Source organism: Amaranthus tricolor, chromosome 16 (genome assembly GCF_026212465.1).
Source record: "Amaranthus tricolor cultivar Red isolate AtriRed21 chromosome 16, ASM2621246v1, whole genome shotgun sequence".
NCBI classification, from domain to species: Eukaryota; Viridiplantae; Streptophyta; class Magnoliopsida; order Caryophyllales; family Amaranthaceae; genus Amaranthus; species Amaranthus tricolor.
The window spans coordinates 13,221,524-13,238,339 of NC_080062.1; the positions used below are offsets into that span (position 1 = coordinate 13,221,524).

The 16,816-nt window shown below is 34.9% G+C and overlaps 1 pseudogene; it reads right to left on the bottom strand.

Annotated features, from left to right (window-relative positions):
• LOC130802557 (uncharacterized) overlaps positions 1 to 1,263 on the bottom strand; it is a 3,896-nt pseudogene extending 2,633 nt beyond the window's left edge.
• Positions 1,264 to 16,816: the final 15,553 nt, after the last annotated feature.

Genomic DNA, 16,816 nt, shown 5'->3' on the forward strand with positions numbered 1-16,816 from the left:
ATACCAAAAACTAGACTCAAAATGAATTAATATGAAAAAAATAACAATGAAAAAGACTCAAAAATGAAGGATGAAAAAAATAAAATACAGGACTAAAAAAAATTCAGCTATTCTGTATTTTGTATTCAACACAATGAATGGGTTACTCAAGAAACCTATAAAACGTAAGAGAAAGTGAAAAAATGATATGGTTTAATGATTATAGGATAGTGATTGATAATGTGACGGAAAATGAAGCCCAAAGGAAAGAATCTTGATAGGTTTTCGAAGACAACTTACCACAATGCACAGAACTGATCAATTGTGCGCAGTCTGTGAAGAATAATGCATATCTCCTTCGTTACTCCACCAAATCCATTAATTCCAACGCCCAAAGTTCACCAACTCAATGAAGAATATGGTGCAAAAACATTTTTGAAAAATAACATCAAAGGGTCCTCCAAATCAATCACGTTTCAAACCCCAAAAACTGACAGAACTGAAAAACGTTCCTTCTGTGCGTACCTTGTCCCTTTCGCAAAATGGCTCTGATACCAATTTGATGCGTAATCAAGGGCTGATTAGGGCCTTGGTTATGCAAGGATGAATGTGGCGCATAAGCTTTATTGATTAATACTCACGAAAACTACAAATGATCATGAAAAGAATACGAAACAACCACAAACAGCACCAAGAACTCCGTTCTTGATTTTCTGATGTTAATCACCTGTGACCCTCCTCTATGATCGACTCTAAACTGATATGTACAAAGCCTTCTAAGGATCAAAGGATACTCCGTAGCCTTTGATGAAGTTGCCTCCAACTTCGAAGAAGAAAACAGAAAATCCATTTCTGAAATACCTCTCTATTGATTGATCACATGACAACATACCTGAACGTCCTATTACATGGGTGAGGCTATGTATTTATAGAGTTTTGCATCTAAACTAGCCGTTACAAGATGAGGCACTTAATACACGTGGACAAAACAGAATACATAAAACAAGCAAAACACTTAAACAAATCTGAACTATCATATTGTCGAGCAGCCCTCCTTCAGCTCAGCTTCTAGGCCTCCTCGTGGATCTTTAGAGTGGTTTTAGGACCTTGATAGCAAGTTCCTAGTGTAGATATTCCATTCCTACCCTTGGTGGCACAAGATACCATGAAACACGATCTAGACAACGCGTGCTAGGTCAGCTGGTCAGAACACTTTGTTCTGTTCTGATTTGTATGACCTGCTGAGTGGCTGACCTTCACGTCACATTTCCGTGGGTTATCCATGATGCATAGTGATGTTCTTGGGCCAAGGCATGAAGTTCCATGTACCAAGATTCCATTACCACTTTAACCCAGGTCAAGGATACACCGGTTTGGTCTCCACGTGTCGTGCAAGGTGGCCTGGTTGCTAGTTTGCTGCTGTCCTGTTCTGAACCATGAGCTGTTCCCATTTCCATGTTGTTCCCATGTCCATGTGCGTGATGCTGTTCCTAGGTGCTTCCTTGTTCCCAAAACATCCTTGTCCCGCAACCTAACACTTGATGCATTTGCATCACAATGCTCATTGATCCTTGTTCATTCTTCATCGTTCATTGTTCATTGATAATTGATCCTTGTTCATTCTTTATCGTTCATTCTTCAATGATCATTGAACCTTGTTCATTCTTCGTCGTTCATTCTTCAATGATCATTGAACCTTGTTCATTCTTCATCGTTCATTCTTCAATGATCATTGATCCTTGTTCATTCTTCATCATTCATTCATTATTGATTATTGCTCCTTGTTCATTCTTCATCATTCATTCTATAATGCTCATTGATCCTTGTTTATTCTTCATCGTTCATTCTTTATTGATCATTGATCCTTGTTCTTTCTTCATCGTTCATTCTTCAATGATCATTGATCCTTATTCATTCTTCATCGTTCATTCTTCAATGATCATTGATCCTTGTTCTTTCTTCATCGTTCATTCTTCATTGATCATTGACCCTTGTTCCTTCTTCATCGTTCATTCTTCAAAGATGATTGATCCTTGTTCATTCGTCATCGTTCATTCATTATTGATCATTGATCCTTGTTCATTCTTCATCGTTCATTCTACAATGATCATTGCTCCTTGTTCATTCTTCATCGTTCATTCTACAATGCTCATTGATCCTTGTTCATTCTTCATCGTTCATTCTTCAATGATCATTGATCCTTGTTCATTCTTCATTGTTCATTGTTCATTGATCAATGATCCTTGTTTATTCTTCATCGTTCATTCTTCAATGATCATTGATCCTTGTTCATTCTTCATCGTTCATTGTTCATTGATAATTGATCCTTGTTCATTCTTAATCGTTCATTCTTCAATGATCATTGAACCTTGTTCATTCTTCGTCGTTCATTCTTCAATGATCATTGATCCTTGTTCATTCTTCATCGTTCATTCTTCAATAATCATTGATCCTTGTTCATTCTACATCGTTCATTCTACAATGCTCAATGATCCTTGTTCATTCTTCATCGTTCATTCATTATTGATCATTGATCCTTGTTCATTCTTCATCGTTCATTCTACAATGCTCATTGATCCTTGTTCATTCTTCATTGTTCATTGTTCATTAATAATTGATCCTTGTTCATTCTTTATTGTTCATTCTTCAATGATCATTGAACCTTGTTCATTCTTCGTCGTTCATTCTTCAATGATCATCCTTGTTCATTCTTCATCGTTCATTCTTCAATGATCATTGATCCTTGTTCATTCTTCATCATTTATTCATTATTGATCATTGCTCCTTGTTCATTCTTCATCGTTCATTCTTCAAAGATGATTGATCCTTGTTCATTCGTCATTGTTCATTCATTATTGATCATTGATCCTTGTTCTTTCTTCATCGTTCATTCTACAGTGATCATTGCTCCTTGTTCATTCTTCATCGTTCATTCTTCAATGATCATTGATCCTTGTTCTTTCTTCATCGTTCATTCTTCATTGATCATTGATCCTTGTTCCTTCTTCATCATTCATTCTTCAAAGATGATTGATCCTTGTTCATTCGTCATTGTTCATTCATTATTGATCATTGATCCTTGTTCATTCTTCATCGTTCATTCTACAATGATCATTGCTCCTTGTTCATTCTTCATCGTTCATTCTACAATGCTCATTGATCCTTGTTCATTCTTCATCGTTCATTCTTCAATGATCATTGATCCTTGTTCATTCTTCATTCTTCATTGTTCATTGATCAATGATCCTTGTTCATTCTTCATCGTTCATTCTTCAATGATCATTGATCCTTGTTCATTCTTCATCGTTCATTGTTCATTGATAATTGATCCTTGTTCATTCTTAATCGTTCATTCGATCATTGAACCTTGTTCATTCTTCGTCGTTCATTCTTCAATGATCATTGATCCTTGTTCATTCTTCATCGTTCATTCTTCAATAATCATTGATCCTTGTTCATTCTACATCATTCATTCTACAATGCTCAATGATCCTTGTTCATTCTTCATCGTTCATTCATTATTGATCATTGATCCTTGTTCATTCTTCATCGTTCATTCAACAATGCTCATTGATCCTTGTTCATTCTTCATTGTTCATTGTTCATTGATAATTGATCCTTGTTCATTCTTTATTGTTCATTCTTCAATGATCATTGAACCTTGTTCATTCTTCGTCGTTCATTCTTCAATGATCATTGATCCTTGTTCATTCTTCATCGTTCATTCTTCAATGATCATTGATCCTTGTTCATTCTTCATCATTCATTCATTATTGATCATTGCTCCTTGTTCATTCTTCATCGTTCATTCTACAATGCTCATTGATCCTTGTTCATTCTTCATTGTTCATTCATTATTGATCATTGATCCTTGTTCATTCTTCATCGTTCATTCTACAATGATCATTGCTCCTTGTTCATTCTTCATCGTTCATTCTACAATGCTCATTGATCCATGTTCATTCTTCATCGTTCATTCATTATTGATCATTGATTCTTATTCATTTTTCATCGTTCATTCTACAATGCTCATTGATCCTTGTTCATTCTTCATCATTCATTCATTATTGATCATTGCTCCTTGTTCATTCTTCATCATTCATTCTACAATGCTCATTGATCCTTGTTTATTCTTCATCGTTCATTCTTTATTGATCATTGATCCTTGTTCTTTCTTCATCGTTCATTCTTCAATGATCATTGATCCTTGTTCATTCTTCATCGTTCATTCTTCAATGCTCAAAGATCCTTGTTCATTCTTCATCGTTCATTCATTATTGATCATTGATCCTTGTTCATTCTTCATCGTTCATTCTACAATGCTCATTGATCCTTGTTCATTCTTCATCGTTCATTGTTCATTGATCATTGATCCTTGTTCATTCTTCTGCGTTCATTCTTCAATTGATCCTTGTTCATTTTTCATCGTTCATTCATTATTGATCATTGATCCTTATTCATTCTTCATCGTTCATTCTACAATGCTCAATGATCCTTGTTCATTCTTCATCGTTCATTCTTCATCGTTCATTCTACAATGCTCAATGATCCTTGTTCATTCTTCATCGTTCATTCGTTATTGATCATTGATCCTTGTTCATTCTTCATCGTTCATTCTACAATGCTCATTGATTCTTGTTCATTCTTCATCGTTCATTATTCATTGATAATTGATCCTTGTTCATTCTTTATCGTTGATGTAGGATCACCTACATCTAGTTCTGCTGAGCTAGCCAAGATCAATATAATAATGCATCAAATGGAAGACGCTCAAATTCAAGGTCCAAAACTGAAATCCTTTAATTTCGTAGTCATAAACTAAGTCTTCTTTTTTTGGGTCGTTTTATTATTTAAGTCGTTTATTTTATTTCGAGTATTTGGGTCTTTTGTTTTCTTCGAAATGATTAAAGCAAGGTTTAGGATCAAGCTTAATCATTTCTCATGCTTAGTTAGTCGAGTTGTACTTTTCTTTTATTTGAGTTTAGTATTTAATTTTGCTCATGGGTCGAATATAATGCGATTGAAACGCAAGCAAGCAGCTGAAAATATCAAGCAAATAAACCAAGGACATATGAAGATATTTGCAAATCATACAAGAAATCAAGCTAAAGCAATTGTTTCCCAAAATCTGAATTCAGCTTGCACAATACAAACACAACCCTTTGAGCAATTTTCCTTGTTGTTATTTGCAATTTACTTTAACTTGGATTAGTTTAAGTAATTTGAAGTTCCTATGCTTTTCATTCTTTTGGCTAAAGTTTGAATGTGTTCTTAGGAGCCCTTAGATTTGTTTCGTGGTATATCTGTATCGAAGCAACCTTTGGCAAGCCATTTTCAGTTTGAAAAATCAACACATACATTTCATTTTTCCCTTGTTATAAAACCACAAAAATCACAAAAACAAATTCATTAAACGAAAACAGCAAACTACGTGTGCTTATAGCTTGGTTTTGTTTTGAGGCATACCAATCTATATCATCTTGGTATCAGAGCCAAGGCTACGCTCCGAGCCTTAATTTCGTTCATTCACAAAGCATAACACCATGTCTCAAAGTGGTGAAGGAGAAACAAGTGATTTGAGCAGAATTGTTGAAGAGCAAAATGCCACCATTAAATACCTATAAACCCAACTTAAAGAGTATCTAGACCTAAAACGCACCTTAAGGGAAGGTGGGGATTATGAGTCTGAAAGTCCTAAAGTTAGTAGGCAAACAAGCCGTGGAGATGATCTTAGAGTCGACATTCCAGAATTTGAAGGAAGATTAGATGGAGATGAGTTCCTTGAATGGGTAAGAACCGTTGAAAGAGTATTTGATTACAAGAATACGGATGAAGAAAAGAAGGTAAAGATAGTAGCATTAAAATTGCGCAAATATGCTTCTACTTGGTGGGCTAGCAAATGTGCAAAACGAGAAAGAGAAGGGAAAGACAAGATTAGATCATGGGAAAAGATGAAGAAGCAAATGAAGGAAAAGTTTCTGCCTTCATACTACATGCAAGAGAATTTCACCAAACTTCAACATCTACAACAAGATGGCAGGAGTGTAGAAGAGTATGGTCGAGAGTTCGAGACAATGATAATGAGGTGCGACCTTAAGGAGGATGATCATCAAACTTTGGTAAGATTTTTAAATGGTTTAGATTCAAAAATCAGAAACATTGTTGAATTACAACCTTATGCTTGCCTTGATGATTTAATTAACCTTGCACATAAAGTGGAAAAACAACAAAGAACTAAAATGAAGGAAACCTCATGTTTCACTTCAGCAAGAACGACCAATTTCAATTCCTACCAAAAGAACACTTCCCATTCCTATTCTAAAGCCCATTCACAAGATTCAAAAGCTTTGCAAAACAATAACTCAAAGCAGCCCCTAAGCATGCCCAATACACCCAAACCAAACACCAATTCATTCACACCTAGGAGATGTTTTAAGTGTCAAGGCCTAGGACATATTTCCTCCGAATGCCCAAACCGAAAAATGGTGAACTTAGTTGAGTTTGAAGATTATCAAGAAGAAAACGTGGAGGATTTCGTTGACAATGAAGAACTTGATGAGGAAATGATATATCCGGATGAAGGAGAACTACTGGTCATGCGGAGAGCTCTCAGTGGGGTCAAAGCCAAAGATCCAAACCAACAAAGGGAAGCAATATTCCACACAAAATGTACGGTTAAAGGTAAGATCTGTTCGCTTATCATTGATGGAGGAAGTTGCACTAATGTCGCTTCAAAGACAATGGTGGACAAGCTTAATCTCACCGCCACTCCACACCCCGAGCGATACATGATTCAATGGTTGAATCAAAACAAAGGTATTCCTGTAAACTCTCAAGTTTTACTATCGTTTTCAATAGGCAATAGTTATAAGGAGAGTCTTTTATGTGATGTTATACCTATGGATGCATGTCATGTTTTATTAGGAAGACCTTGGCAATATGATAGAAAAGTTATGCATGATGGCTTTAAAAATACACATACTTTTGTTTTAAATAAGAAAAAGATCACGTTAGCTCCATATGCACCTGGCCATAATTCTAAATTACAAGCAACTTTAACAAATTTTCATTCTTTGATTCCTATACTTAAAAGTGAACAACATGAATTTGTGGAACGAAAAGAATTGTTATTGCTAAATGATGAAACCGAATCTGTTTTGCATGATCACCCTTTGCTTGTGCCTTTACTTGATGAATTTGCGCATGTTTTTCCTATTGAGATACCTAATGGACTTCCACCAAAAAGGGACATACAACATAAGATTGATTTCATTCCCGGTTCCACATTACCTAACAAACCAGCCTATAGAACTAATCCTAAAGAGACCGAAGAAATTAGGAGACAAGTTGATGAATTGTTAGCTAAAGGTTTGATTAGAGAGTCCATAAGTCCTTGTGCCGTCCCTACCTTACTTGTGCCTAAGAAAACTGGAGAAATGAGGATGTGTGTGGACAGTAGAGCCATTAATAGAATCACCATCAAGTATAGATTTCCAATACCTAGACTCAATGACTTGTTAGATGATTTATATGGTTCGAAAGTTTTTTCTAAAATCGACCTTAGGAGTGGATATCACCAAGTTAGAATTTATGAAGGGGATGAATGGAAAACCGCATTTAAAACTAAAGAAGGACTTTATGAATGGTTAGTCATGCCCTTTGGGTTGTCTAATGCACCTTCTACCTTTATGAGACTTATGAACCAAACTTTAAAGCCTTTCTTGGGTCAATTTGTTGTGGTTTATTTTGATGATATCTTGGTGTATAGTCAAAGTGAAGACGAGCATGTTAAACATTTGCATCAAGTTTTTAGTGTATTGGCTAAAGAAAAATTGTATGGTAATTTGGAAAAGTGTCAATTCTTTTCGGAATCAGTAAAATTTCTTGGGTTTATTGTGTCAATTGAGGGGATAAAAGCGGATGAAAAGAAAGTTGAAGCTATTAGAGACTGGCCTGTTCCTACCACCATTCACCAAGTTAGATCATTTCATGGTTTAGCTTCTTTTTATAGGAGGTTTGTCCCAAACTTTAGTTCAATCATGGCCCCTATCACCGAACTCACAAAACATAAGACCATAGAATGGAATTCCAAAGCACAAGCAGCCTTTGACACCATCAAAGACAAACTTACCACCGCACCTGTTCTAGCTTTGCCTAATTTTGAGGATATCTTTGAAGTAGAATGTGACGCATCTGGGGTAGGTATTGGAGGTGTTCTTACTCAAAACAACAAACCCCTTGCTTACTTTAGTGAAAAACTCAATGATGCTAAAAGGAAGTATTCTACTTATGATAAAGAGTTTTATGCTATTATTAGATGTTTAGAACATTGGAGACATTATTTGATTGCAAAAGAATTTGTGTTACATTCTGACCATGAGGCCTTAAAATTCATTCAAAGCCAACACAAACTTCAATCTAGACATGCTAAGTGGGTCGAGTTCCTACAAACCTTTCATTTCACCATTAAACACAAAGCGGGTAAATTAAACACCGGAGCTGATGCTTTATCTAGGAGATACTTGCTTTTGAGTACTTTGAATACTAAGGTTGTTGGGATGGAATTGTTAAAAGAATGTTATATTGATGATGTTGATTTTGGAGAAATATTTGAAAAATGTCATAACAAACCTCAAGGACTTTTTTACCTCTTTCAAGGATATCTCTTTCGAGGTAATCAATTATGTGTGCCCAGACATAGTGTTAGGGAGACCTTAATTAAGGAATATCATGAGGGAGGACTTGGAGGACATTTTGGGGAAGAAAAGACCATAGCTCTAGTGAGTGAGACCTTCTTTTGGCCGAAACTTGCTAAAGATGTCATTCATATTATTAAGAGGTGTGTGCAATGCCTAAAAGCCAAAGCCCACAAAACGTCTCAAGGTCTTTACCAACCTCTTCCTACACCACAAAATCCATGGGAAGATGTGAGCTTAGACTTCATAACCGGACTTCCTAGAACCTCTAACAATAAGGATTCCATTATGGTTGTTGTTGATAGGTTCTCTAAGATGGCCCACTTCATTGCTTGTCATACTACACATGATGCCGTTAACATTGCTAATCTTTACTTTAAAGAAATAGTAAGACTACATGGGATAGCAAGAAGTATGGTAAGTGATAGAGATTCAAAGTTTCTTAGTCATTTTTGGCTTACTTTGTGGAAAAAGATGGGAACCAAGCTTAACTTTAGTAGTTCTAGCCACCCCCAAACTGATGGACAAACCGAAGTGACCAATAGGACCTTAGGAACCTTGTTGCGTGCCCTCATTACTAAGAATCCTAAACAATGGGAACAATTGCTACCACATGCTGAATTTGCTTATAATCGAGTTCCTAGCAAGACAACCGGGTTTTCTCCTTTCTTTATAGTTTATGGCCTTAATCCTTTAACCCCTATAGATCTTACGCCTTTTCCTACACCTTTGAAGTTTAGTCATGATGTCGAGTCTAGAGCTAATGAGATCCAAAAGTTAAATAAACAAGTTGTGGAAAAGATTGAGAAAATGAATAATAAGGTTAAAGAAAAAGTGGACCACAAGAGAAAATAAGTGATTTTTAAAGAAGGCGACTTAGTATGGATTTACTTGAGAAAGGATAGGTTTCCCACACAAAGGAAATCAAAGTTAAGTGCTAGAATTGATGGACCGTTCGAAATTTTGGTTGGCTATGTTTTGAACAAGGACCAAACTATATGCACACGTATGTTTCAAGGTTTCGGAATTCAGCAATTAAGGCTGAAAGTTTAGGTTGTATTGTAAAATGTTTTTTTTTTTTGTTTTTTTTTTTTTTTTTTTGTGATTTTGTGGGTTTTGTAATAAGAAGAACTAAGAAAAGATATGTTGAATTGAACAACTTGAAAATGGCTGATCCAAGGATTAATTTGATACAGATTCACCACAAATTAAAACCAAGGGCTCCTAAGAACACATTCAAACTTTAAGCCAAAAGAATGAAAAGCATAGGAACTTCAACTTACTAAAACCAATCCAAGTTAAAGTAAATTGCAAAGAGAGAACAAAGGGATTTGCTCAAAGGTTGTTTTGTATTCAGAATGTAAAAATCAGGTTGTTTATTACAAGAGTTCATACATCCTATTTATACTAAAGCATTCAGCAATGAGTACAAACTTTGAAAATGACAGTACAACCAAAATGGCAATAAAATGCAACAGCTAGTAAAAGAACAAGGAGATTTTTGCTGATTTTTTTTTGTTGTCTCTAACAGCTAGTTTTGTTGTCTCCAACAGCTAGTTTTTCTTTGGGATTTGAAAATCAGCTCTTCTATCTTCTTGGGATTATTTGTGGCTGATTTGTAAGAGATATTATCATAAAAATCCCACTCAATCTTCAAAACATATGGCTGTGGTAAATCAGCTGGTTTTGAAGAATGCAACGGCTCAATTTGGAGAATCTGATTGCTTGTTTTGATCCATGCGTTTTAATTTTGTAAAGGACGTCCCATGAGCAAAATAAATATTAGACTCAATAAAATAAAAATTACAACTCGACTAACTAAACATGAGACATGATTAAGCTTGATCCTAAACCTGGCTTAATCATCTCTAAGACTTTGTTTCATTATAAAAATGAAAATACAAAATAAAAATTAAAGAAGAAGATTTAGTTCATGATTACAAAATTAAAAGACTTAACATTTGAACCTTGAATTTGAGCATCTTCCATATGATGAATCATGGTATTGATCCGTGTTAGTTCATCAGAACCAGATGTAGGTGATCCTACATCATCCTCCCCTTCTTTGGAGAAGCTTGACCTCAAGCTTGGTAACATATCATCAAAATAAACCACTACAAAGTGACCTAAGAAAGGCTTCAAGGTTTGGTTCACAAGTCTCATAAAGGTAGAAGGTGCATTAGATAAACCAACGGGCATAACTAACCATTCATAGAGTCCTTCCTTACTCTTAAATGTGGTTTTCCACTCATCCCCCTCATGGATTCTAACTCGGTGTTATCCACTCCTCAGGTCAATCTTAGAGAAAATTTTAGAGCCATATAGGTCATCTAACAAATCATTAAGTCTAGGTATGGGAAATCTATACTTGATAGTGATTCTATTGATGGCTCTACTATCCACACACATCCTCATTTCTCCATTCTTTTTTGGCACAAGTAAATTAGGAACGGCACAAGGACTTATGGATCCTCTAATCAAACCTTTAGCTAACAAATCATCAACTTGTCTCCTAATTTCTTCGGTTTCCTTAGGATTAGTCCTATAGGCTGGTTTGTTAGGCAATGAGGAACCGGTAATGAAATCAATTTTATGTTGTATATCCCTTTTAGGTGGAAGTCCATTTGGTATTTCATTAGGAAAAACATATGCAAATTCATCAAGCACAGGTTCAATTAAAGGGTGATCATGCAAAATAGATTCAGTTTCATCATTTAGCAATAACAATTCTTTTCGTTCCTCAAGTTCATGTTGTTCACTTTTAAGTATAGGAATTAAAGAATGAAAATTAGTTAAAGTTGCTTGCAATTTAGAATTAGCGTTAGGTGCATATGGTGCTAAAGTTATCTGTTTGTTATTTAAAACAAAAGTATGTGTGTTTTTAAAACCATCATGCATAACTTTCCTATCATACTGCCACGGCCTACCTAATAAAACATGACATGCATCCATAGGTATAACATCACATAAAAGACTCTCCTTATAGCTATTACCAATGGAAAATGAAAGCAAAACTTGAGAGTTTACAGGAATACCTTTGTTTTGATTCAACCATTGAATCATGTATGGCTTGGGGTGTGGAGTGGCGGTGAGATTAAGCTTGTCCACCATAGTCTTTGAAGCGACATTAGTGCAACTTCCTCCATCAATGATAAGCGAACAGATCTTACCTTTAACTGTAAATTTTGTGTGGAATATTGCTTCCCTTTGTGGGTTTGGATCTTTGGCTTTGACCCCACTAAGAGCTCTTCGCATAACCAATAATTCTCCTTCATCCGGGTATATTATTTCCTCATCAAGTTCAGCATCGTCACAGAAATCCTCCTCGTTTTCCTCTTGATGATCATCAAATTCAACCAAGTTCACCATTTTTCGGTTTGGGCATTCGGAAGAAATATGTCCTAGGCCTTGACACTTAAAACATCTCCTAGGTGTGAATGAATTGGTGTTTGGTTTGGGTGTATTGGGCATGCTTAGGGGCTGCTTTGAATTATTGTTTTGCAAAGCTGTTGAATCTTGTGAATGGGCTTTAGAATAGGAATGGGGAGTGTTCTCTTGGTAGGAATTGAAATTGGTAGTTCTTGCTGAAGTGAAACGTGAGGTTTCCTTCATTTTAGTTCTTTGTTGTTTATCCACTTTATGTGCAAGGTTAATTAAATCATCAAGGCAAGCATAAGGTTGTAATTCAACAATGTTTCTGATTTTTGAATCTAAACCATTTAAAAATCTTACCAAAGTTTGATGATCATCCTCCTTCAGGTCGCATCTCATGATCATTGTCTCGAACTCTCGACCATACTCTTCTATACTCCTGCCATCTTGTTGTAGATGTTGAAGTTTGGTGAAATTCTCTTGCATGTAGTATGAAGGCAGAAACTTTTCCTTCATTTGCTTCTTCATCTTTTCCCATGATCTAATCTTGTCTTTCCCTTCTCTTTCTCGTTTTGCACATTTGCTAGCCCACCAAGTAGAAGCATATTTGCGCAATTTTAAGGCTACTATCTTTACCTTCTTTTCTTCATCCGTATTCTTGTAATCAAATACTCTTTCAACAGTTCTTACCCATTCAAGGAACTCATCTCCATCTAATCTTCCTTCAAATTCTGGAATGTCAACTTTAAGATCATCTCCACGGCTTGTTTGCCTATTAACTTTAGGACTTTCAGATTCATAATACCCACCTTCCCTTAAGGTGCGTTTTAGGTCTAAAAACTCTTTAAGTTGGGCTCGTAAGTAATTAATGGTGGCATTTTGCTCTTCAACAATTCTGCTCAAATCACTTGTTTCTCCTTCACCACTTTGAGACATGGTGTTTAGCTTTGTGAATGAACGAAATTAAGGCAAGGAGCGTAGCCTTGGCTCTGATACCAAGATGATATAGGTTGGCTATGTTTTGAACAAGGACCAAACTATATGCACACGTATGTTTTGAGGTTTCGAAATTTCAGCAATTAAGGCTGAAGTGTAGGTGATATTGTAAAATGTTTTTTTTGTGATTTTTGTGGGTTTTGTAATAAGAAGAACTAAGAAAAGATATGTTGAATTGAACAACTTGAAAATGGCTGATCCAAGGATTAATTTGATACAGATTCACCACAAATTAAAACCAAGGGCTCCTAAGAACACATTCAAACTTTAAGCCAAAAGAATGAAAAGCATAGGAACTTCAACTTACTAAAACCAATCCAAGTTAAAGTAAATTGCAAAGAGAGAACAAAGGGATTTGCTCAAAGGTTGTTTTGTATTCAGAATGTAAAAATCAGGTTGTTTATTACAAGAGTTCATACATCCTATTTATACTAAAGCATTCAGCAATGAGTACAAACTTTGAAAATGACAGTACAACCAAAATGGCAATAAAATGCAACAGCTAGTAAAAGAACAAGGAGATTTTTGCTGATTTTTTTTTGTTGTCTCTAACAGCTAGTTTTGTTGTCTCCAACAGCTAGTTTTTCTTTGGGATTTGAAAATCAGCTCTTCTATCTTCTTGGGATTATTTGTGGCTGATTTGTAAGAGATATTATCATAAAAATCCCACTCAATCTTCAAAACATATGGCTGTGGTAAATCAGCTGGTTTTGAAGAATGCAACGGCTCAATTTGGAGAATCTGATTGCTTGTTTTGATCCATGCGTTTTAATTTTGTAAAGGACGTCCCATGAGCAAAATAAATATTAGACTCAATAAAATAAAAATTACAACTCGACTAACTAAACATGAGACATGATTAAGCTTGATCCTAAACCTGGCTTAATCATCTCTAAGACTTTGTTTCATTATAAAAATGAAAATACAAAATAAAAATTAAAGAAGAAGATTTAGTTCATGATTACAAAATTAAAAGACTTAACATTTGAACCTTGAATTTGAGCATCTTCCATATGATGAATCATGGTATTGATCCGTGTTAGTTCATCAGAACCAGATGTAGGTGATCCTACATCACAAGTAGAAGCATATTTGCGCAATTTTAAGGCTACTATCTTTACCTTCTTTTCTTCATCCGTATTCTTGTAATCAAATACTCTTTCAACAGTTCTTACCCATTCAAGGAACTCATCTCCATCTAATCTTCCTTCAAATTCTGGAATGTCGACTTTAAGATCATCTCCACGGCTTGTTTGCCTATTAACTTTAGGACTTTCAGACTCATAATCCCCACCTTCCCTTAAGGTGCGTTTTAGGTCTAGAAACTCTTTAAGCTGGGCTCGTAAGTAATTAATGGTGGCATTTTGCTCTTCAACAATTTTGCTCAAATCACTTGTTTCTCCTTCACCACTTTCAGACATGGTGTTTTTTGCTTTGCGAATGAACAAAATTAAGGCTCGGAGCGTAGCCTTGGCTCTGATACCAAGATGATATAGGTTGGCTATGTTTTGAACAAGGACCAAACTATATGCACACGTATGTTTCAAGGTTTCGGAATTCAGCAATTAAGGCTGAAAGTTTAGGTTGTATTGTAAAATGTTTTTTTTTTTTTTTTTTTTTTTTTTTTTTTTTTTGTGATTTTGTGGGTTTTATAATAAGAAGAACTAAGAAAAGATATGTTGAATTGAACAACTTGAAAATGGCTGATCCAAGGATTAATTTGATACAGATTCACCACAAATTAAAACCAAGGGCTCCTAAGAACACATTCAAACTTTAAGCCAAAAGAATGAAAAGCATAGGAACTTCAACTTACTAAAACCAATCCAAGTTAAAGTAAATTGCAAAGAGAGAACAAAGGAATTTGCTCAAAGGTTGTTTTGTATTCAGAATGTAAAAATCAGGTTGTGAATTACAAGAGTGCATACATCCTATTTATACTAAAGCATTCAGCAATGAGTACAAACTTTGAAAATGAAAGTACAACCAAAATGGCAATAAAATGCAACAGCTAGTAAAAGAACAAGGAGATTTTTGTTGATTTTTTTTTGTTGTCTCTAACAGCTAATTTTTCTTTGGGATTTGCAAATCAGCTCTTCTATCTTCTTGGGATTATTTGTGGCTGATTTGTAAGAGATATTATCATAAAAATCCCACTCAATCTTCATAACATATGGCTGTTGTAAATCAGCTAGTTTTGAAGAATGCAACGGCTCAATTTGGAGAATCTGATTGGTTGTTTTGATCCATGCATTTTAATTTTGTAAAAAACGTCCCATGAGCAAAATAAATATTAGACTCAATAAAATAAAAATTACAACTCGACTAACTAAACATGAGACATGATTAAGCTTGATCCTAAACCTGGCTTAATCATCTCTAAGACTTTGTTTCATTATAAAAATGAAAATACAAAATAAAGATTCAAATTAAAGAAGAAGATTTAGTTCATGATTACAAAATTAAAAGACTTAACATTTGAACCTTGAATTTGAGCATCTTCCATATGATGAATCATGTTATTGATCCGGGTTAGTTCATCAGAACCAGATGTAGGTGATCCTACATCACTTGTTCATTCTTCATCGTTCATTCATTATTGATCATTGATCCTTGTTCATTCTTCATCGTTCATTCTACAATGCTCATTGATCCTTGTTCATTCTTCATTGTTCATTGTTCATTGATAATTGATCCTTGTTCATTCTTTATTGTTCATTCTTCAATGATCATTGAACCTTGTTCATTCTTCGTCGTTCATTCTTCAATGATCATTGATCCTTGTTCATTCTTCATCGTTCATTCTTCAATGATAATTGATCCTTGTTCGTTCTTCATCATTCATTCATTATTGATCATTGCTCCTTGTTCATTCTTCATCGTTCATTCTACAATGCTTATTGATCCTTATTCATTCTTCATTGTTCATTCATTATTGATCATTGATCCTTGTTCATTCTTCATCGTTCAATCTACAATGATCATTGCTCCTTGTTCATTCTTCATCGTTCATTCTACAATGCTCATTGATCCATGTTCATTCTTCATCGTTCATTCATTATTGATCATTGATTCTTATTCATTTTTTATCGTTCATTCTAGAATGCTCATTGATCCTTGTTCATTCTTCATCATTCTTTCATTATTGATCATTGCTCCTTGTTCATTCTTCATCATTCATTCTACAATGCTCATTGATCCTTGTTTATTCTTCATCGTTCATTCTTTATTGATCATTGATCCTTGTTCTTTCTTCATCGTTCATTCTTCAATGATCATTGATCCTTGTTCATTCTTCATCGTTCATTCTTCAATGCTCAAAGATCCTTGTTCATTCTTCATCGTTCATTCATTATTGATCATTGATCCTTGTTCATTCTTCATCGTTCATTCTACAATGCTCATTGATCCTTGTTCATTCTTCATCGTTCATTGTTCATAGATCATTGATCCTTGTTTATTCTTCATCGTTCATTCTTCAATTGATCCTTGTTCATTTTTCATCGTTCATTCATTATTGATCATTGATCCTTGTTCATTCTTCATCGTTCATTCTACAATGCTCATTGATCCTTGTTCATTCTTCATTGTTCATTCATTATTGATCATTGATCCTTGTTCATTCTTCATCGTTCATTCTACAATGATCATTGCTCCTTGTTCATTCTTCATCGTTCATTCTACAATGCTCATTGATCCATGTTCATTCTTCATCGTTCATTCATTATTGATCATTGATTCTTATTCATTTTTCATCGTTCATTCTACAATGC